Source organism: Helianthus annuus, chromosome 14 (genome assembly GCF_002127325.2).
Source record: "Helianthus annuus cultivar XRQ/B chromosome 14, HanXRQr2.0-SUNRISE, whole genome shotgun sequence".
Lineage (NCBI taxonomy): Eukaryota > Viridiplantae > Streptophyta > Magnoliopsida > Asterales > Asteraceae > Helianthus > Helianthus annuus.
Window position 1 is genome coordinate 73,351,219 of NC_035446.2, and position 5,978 is coordinate 73,357,196.

At 42.9% G+C, this 5,978-nt stretch overlaps 1 non-coding gene across 1 annotated transcript; it reads right to left on the bottom strand.

Annotated features, from left to right (window-relative positions):
* Window positions 1–5,277: 5,277 nt before the first annotated feature.
* On the bottom strand, window positions 5,278–5,384 carry LOC118486932. Its single transcript, XR_004880099.1, has one exon. It is a non-coding gene; the product is annotated as a small nucleolar RNA R71 (small nucleolar RNA).
* Between the last annotated feature and the right edge of the window lie 594 nt (window positions 5,385–5,978).

Consider the following 5,978-nt stretch of genomic DNA (forward strand, 5'->3'; position numbering starts at 1 on the left):
ACCCCCTCGGCAAAAAAAAAAAAAATTTTTTTTTTTTTTTAGGGTGGGTGATGTGTGTGTGTGTGGGGGGGGGGGGTTAGATTTTTGGTGGTGGTGGATGTTTAAGGTTTTTTTTTTTTTTTTCTTTTGTAGTGGGTTTTTTTGTGTAGTGGGTTTTTTTTAGGTTATTGGACACTTGTCACTCTATAAATCCTTCTTACACTTCTTACAATTAGCATCCTTTGTATTTGATCCTAATCCAGTGATATATAATAGTTTATAAACACAGATCGTTGACTTCATTGGGCCAAGCAAAAGTACGTATTTTACCCTTATCTTGACGAGTGTAGATATTAACTGGCTTTGAATCCGGTGTCTAGTAAGTTGATATCCAGAGCCTTTTATTGGAATAAGATACTAATTCCGTATATGAGCTGTATTTTACATCTTTTATAATACTTTGGGTCTTCACAACTGTTATATGGCCTTACAGAAATTACAAAGCATGTAGAGAAGTAAATGATCCACTTAGTATACACAATCACTCCAACAAAGCTTGTAATAATCGTTAACAAAGTGTTACAAGGAAGCACCAATTTTAAATTAATTGATCTAATGGGACTAACCTTGAAGAAACACAGAACTAATTTTAAGATTATTAGTTAGGTTTATGTTTCAAACATGAGGGTTAATCTTTTTTAATCTTTCCTGAGCACGAGTGTGATAATCCTTCCTGCAAAACAGCAACACCGTTAGCTCGTTAAGAGGAGAATATGGGGGTTTCCCTCTTAACCAGCTTTCGGCGTGAGAATAAGTAACTGCTTTGAGGAAAATAAGTGTGTGTTAAGAGTGAGAGTAGAGAGAACGGAATGTTTTACCTGTGTATGGGGGTCTCTATTTATAGCCGGACAGATGTAGGAGGAGATGGGCTGATGGGCCTGGGCCGGAAGGCGACAACAAGGAATATCCTTTTTGTCTCACTGGTATTGACCGTTAGTGGCTTCTAGAAGATCTTCGGTGCTGGCGCACCTTGATTGGAGCTACGTGTCCGAGCTGTCGGCCTTGTTGTCCTTCTGTCATCAGCAGGTGAGTGGAGATCATGGGGCAGTTGTCGACGTCCACTGATTGGTGCCACGTATGCGTCCTTGTGTACTCTCTATCTCTTGCACGATTGTTAATCGTGGAGCACGATAGGGTACAGCCTGCCGGACGCTGATTGGCTCGTTCTTCTGCCACTTGTACCTTTGATGCTTCCTGAAATGATCCTGTGCCGCTCTCCTCGCGCGACCCTTGGTGTGTGTCCAAGTAATCGGCTCAGGGCTCAGGGCTTAAGGGTTGTTATTCAGGATGCTAAGTGTGAAGCTTATGTTATATCTTGTTTTGGTCTCGCGTGGGGCTCAAGTTTTACCCAAATAACCCGCGCGGGGTCTACAGGTTAATCAGCTTATTGAGTAAGGAGTATGGTCATGCGCGCGACCTGATTGGTCTGCGCGGCTTTTTGGGACCATACCCCTTCAAGTCCCCCCAGCCCAGTGCTGCTTCCATGCGCGTAGTAAGTGGTTGGAGCTCTGGACTCTGAAAAAAGAAAGTGTGTCGGACTTTTAAAAGCGTTTGCTATGCTTTGGAAGCTGGCGCGCATGTAGATATTTGTCGACTACTACGGCGTGGCTACCAGACCTGCTTAGTGATTGTTGATGTTTTTTAGGGTTAGCGCGCGAGTTTATTGGCTGAAGACATATGCGGCGCGATCTTTGCTAACTTCTGCATGAAGTTTTGCAGTATATTTAGGCGGGATAACTCTCGAGATTTGAATCCTGACAGGTTGGTGCAAATGTCGTTGATGGCGACGGTTGAGTTGACTGCTGACACGACGATCATCATGTTGTTACTGACGGTTCGGCTTTCTGTCAAGCGAGTGAGGACCACGCGCGCGTGTTAACCGTCACTCCGAGAATCCGGCCTTATGTGGTGATTGCTGATTGGAGACGCGCGCGGTGATCTCGACACGTTTACCTATCACATTAAATGCGATGAGTATATATATACGATTATGGAGAGAGAAATAAACACCTTTTCCTTTGCAGTTTCATCTCTTCTCTCTCTGATCTTCAAATCTTCAAGTTTTTCTTGAGTAGTCTTCAAGTTTCCCAGGAAAGTTTGCAGTTCTACTTTCCTTTTCATATATTCCGGTAATCTATGGCCGAGGAAGAATCCGTTCAGGTTGAAGAAGTTCGACTTCCAGTCCTTAAATGGGATCAAGGGCTGTTTGAGCAAATCACCAGAGGATTCCAGTTTCCATCGGGGTGGGATGCAAGGTATCCCCGACAGGGTTAGACGGCTGCCGACGCACCACCGGGGTACATCACTCTGTTTGAAGACCTTTTCCTTCAAGGAAATTTCCGACTGCCGGCGACGGAGATCATGGCGTCTATTCTACACTTCTACGACTTCCATATCTCCCAGATGCGTCTGGCTGGGATGGTGAGGGTTAGGCATTTTGAATTTTTGTGTTGATGTGCACAAAATGCAACATATAAATTACATCAATTGTGGCATAAAACTAACCCTTTTTTAGTACTAATGTTGGAAAAAGTGTGTTTTTGTCTTCCTTTTGTATTTTCAGGATTAAATGAGCTCAAATAAACAAAAGAAGCAAAAAGGAAACTAAATCTAACATAAATACAAGAAAAGGAACAAACGTGGCATGCCCGACCCCCCTACAGCATCTTCCCAAGCAAAATCAAGAAGACAGAAGACTGAACTCGCCCCGTGCTCAGTGAGCACGGGGGCGTGCCCAAGTGTCAGCAGAAAAGACAAAGTTGTAGAAGCTTCCATCACCCACCACGGGTCCGTGCTCAACGGATACGGGGCCGTGGTCAACTATAAGATTTGCAGAATCCAGGCATATCTTGATAGTACAGATATGCTTTTGCACACGGGGTCGTGCTCAGGGGACACGGGGGCGTGGTCAACTAATGCAGACAAACTGCAATTAATGAAGAAAGAGAGAAAGATGGACACGGGGCCGTGCCCAACGGACACGGGGCCGTACCCGCACTTCTATTCAGCCTATAAATAGGAGTGCTTGGATCACTTGCAACTCATCCCTTGGCACACCACCTCTCTCACACTTCACCCACCACCCACCACCATCACAACACCATCATCCACCACCATCATCCATTGTCCATCATAGAGTGTGTGAGTCGTCTCGGGATCCAAGATTGATCGTAAGAGTTCTTGACAATCAAAGTCCATGTTTGCCTAAGTCTCTTACATCACTTGGTGAAGACAAGTGTCTAGTGTAATACTTTTTATTTTTAATCTTTTCGCACTTTTTACTTGGTTATGTATTAATGACTTTAATAATTAGTTTCTTATGTTGAAGGTGATCTTCCTTATCGTTTGTCCGTGGTGTCTTGGCATTATTTTACTGTCTATATAAAATAAAAGATTTTCACCATTCGTATCTCCACGGTCTATATGGAGGTATGTTGGCTACCTGGTCGGGGGTTAGGGGAACGGTTTGGTAAGAGTCTTACCATTGTTTAGTGTATAGATCCTGCAAAAGGACCTGGGTCAAATTTAGTAGGACCTCCTTCAATACCCACCGGTATTGGATGGCGAGGGTCCAAACTCTTTGGTCCCCTCATAAGTTAAACTACTATTAATATTTTAACCCGTCTACTTAGGATTGTATCCCTGCTGACTCAGACTACTTAGCCGAGGGTAACGTCACCTTCAAAAGAGAGGCCTACCACAATATGCATTAATAACTTAATTAATTATCTTTCAATAATCCGACCCTTTAGGATTGTATCCTTGCTGACTCAAACTACTGGGTTGAGGGTAATGTCACCTTCAAAAGAGAGGCCTACTACAATAACTAAGATAATCTCTTAAAAAGTGCAAAAGTGCGGAAATAATCAAAGGTTACACTATACACGAGTCGGAGCCAAGTGATTCATCTTGTGTATCTGTTTTTATTTTTATTTTATTTTTCAGCATTTTAGTTAGTTTTTATTTTTATAGTTTAAAACATTTTTTTCTAAAATTTTGATTTGATTAGACGTTGAGGATAAACCGATACTAAAAGCTCTTGTGTCCTTGGACGACCTCGGTATCTTGCCAACACTATACTACGCTCACGATGGGTGCACTTGCCCATATGTGTGTTTGGTGTTAGTAAAATATCGTGTTTTATAAATTTAAAACTTGACTAACGTGTAAAAAGGGCTTAAAATATACTTAATTCCATATACACACCAATCCGCATCAAGTTTTTGACGCCGTTTCCGGGGCACAAGGATTTTAATAAAGTTAGGAATCAACGGCCTAATCTTTTTTTCTAAATGAGTAAATTTCAAAGTTCGTCCTTTATGTATGTCTAATATATCAAAGTATGTCCTTTATCTTTAATAACCTCAGAAAACATCCTTAATGTTTGAAAAACCAATCAGGTTATGTCCTTTACTCTAATTTTTTTTCTTTTTAGGATTTTCGTAGTTTTTTAGTTTCTGCAGAGCTCAGCACGAGTCGTGCCTGGTCGGACACGGGCCGTGCCCAACATTGTCACTGGCAGTTTTTATTTTCTGAGTTACAGACAGTTGAGCACGGGGCCGTGTCGGTGCAACACGGGGCCGTGTCCAACTCTCGAGTAACAGGGATCCGGAAAACAATCACTGCATCTCCGACCAAGGGCCGTGTTCGGCTGAGCACGGGGCCGTGGTGAACCTTCTGACCAACGTTCTTTTCTGTTTTTATTGCAGGACTAGGAACCCAGGCGCCATGACTTTCTACGTAGTGTATGAGCTCCAGTTCTAGTAGAGACATAAAAGAACCTCTTGAAGAACCCGAACGCTTTCTCAGAAAAAGACTTAAAGCTAAAAACCAAGAGAAAGCCTCGGGAGACCCACATCCGATGGCGGACCAACGTACCCTCATGGATTACCTATGCCCCACCGTAGGTAATCTCGGCGCCGCTATCAATGCGCCGAATGTCGAAGCCAACAACTTCGAACTTCGGCCACATTTGATACAAATGCTTCAAAACTCCGCAACCTTCCATGGGCTTGCGGACGAGGATCCCCATCTACATATTACTAATTTCTTAGAAATATGTGATACCTTTCGGATCAATGCGCATCAAACGACGCCATCCGCCTTTGTATGTTTCCATTTTCACTAAAAGACCGAGCTAAGGCTTGGCTTAATACCCTCCCAGTTGGCTCGGTAAACACCTGGGATGAACTAGCCCAAAAGTTTCTATATAAGTATTTCTCTCCTGCTAAAACGGCTAAATTAATGACTGAAATTAATACATATTCACAAGAGGATGGGGAATCCTTATATGAAACTTGGGAAAGGTTCAAGGAGCTACTAAGAAAGTGTCCTCATTACGGTCTTGCGGTATGGCAACAAGTATCCACTTTCTATAATGGGTTGTTGCCACACACAAGACAAACACTTGATTCTAGCTCCGGGGGACTTTTAGGTAATCGTCGCCCAAATGAAATATATAATCAAATTGAGAAAATTGCTCAAACCAATTTTCAGTGGCACACTCCCCGAGGAAATAAATCTATTGCTACGGGCGCCCATAAGGTTGATGAAAGCACTTCTTTGCAAGCCCAAATCGAGGCCCTTTCTTCAAAAATCAAAAAGTTAGAAATGACAAAAACGGTCTCAGTAATGGCTTGTGAAAGGTGTGGTGGGCCACATGAAAATTGGAGTTGTATGAAAGAATTAGATGATCAAACGGAAACAGTAAACTACATTGATAATAGACCTAGGCCGTCAGGTCCTCCAACGGGTACCTATAACCAAGGATGGCGTAACCACCCTAACCTTGGTTGGAGAGATCCCGGCAATAGTAGTAACCAACAAAACCAACGAACTAACTTTCAACAACCACAAAATTTCTCTCAACAACAAGGTGGACGAGAAAGGCTTGAAGATACTGTATCTCGCCTCATCTCCGACACCGAAAAGAAAAACTC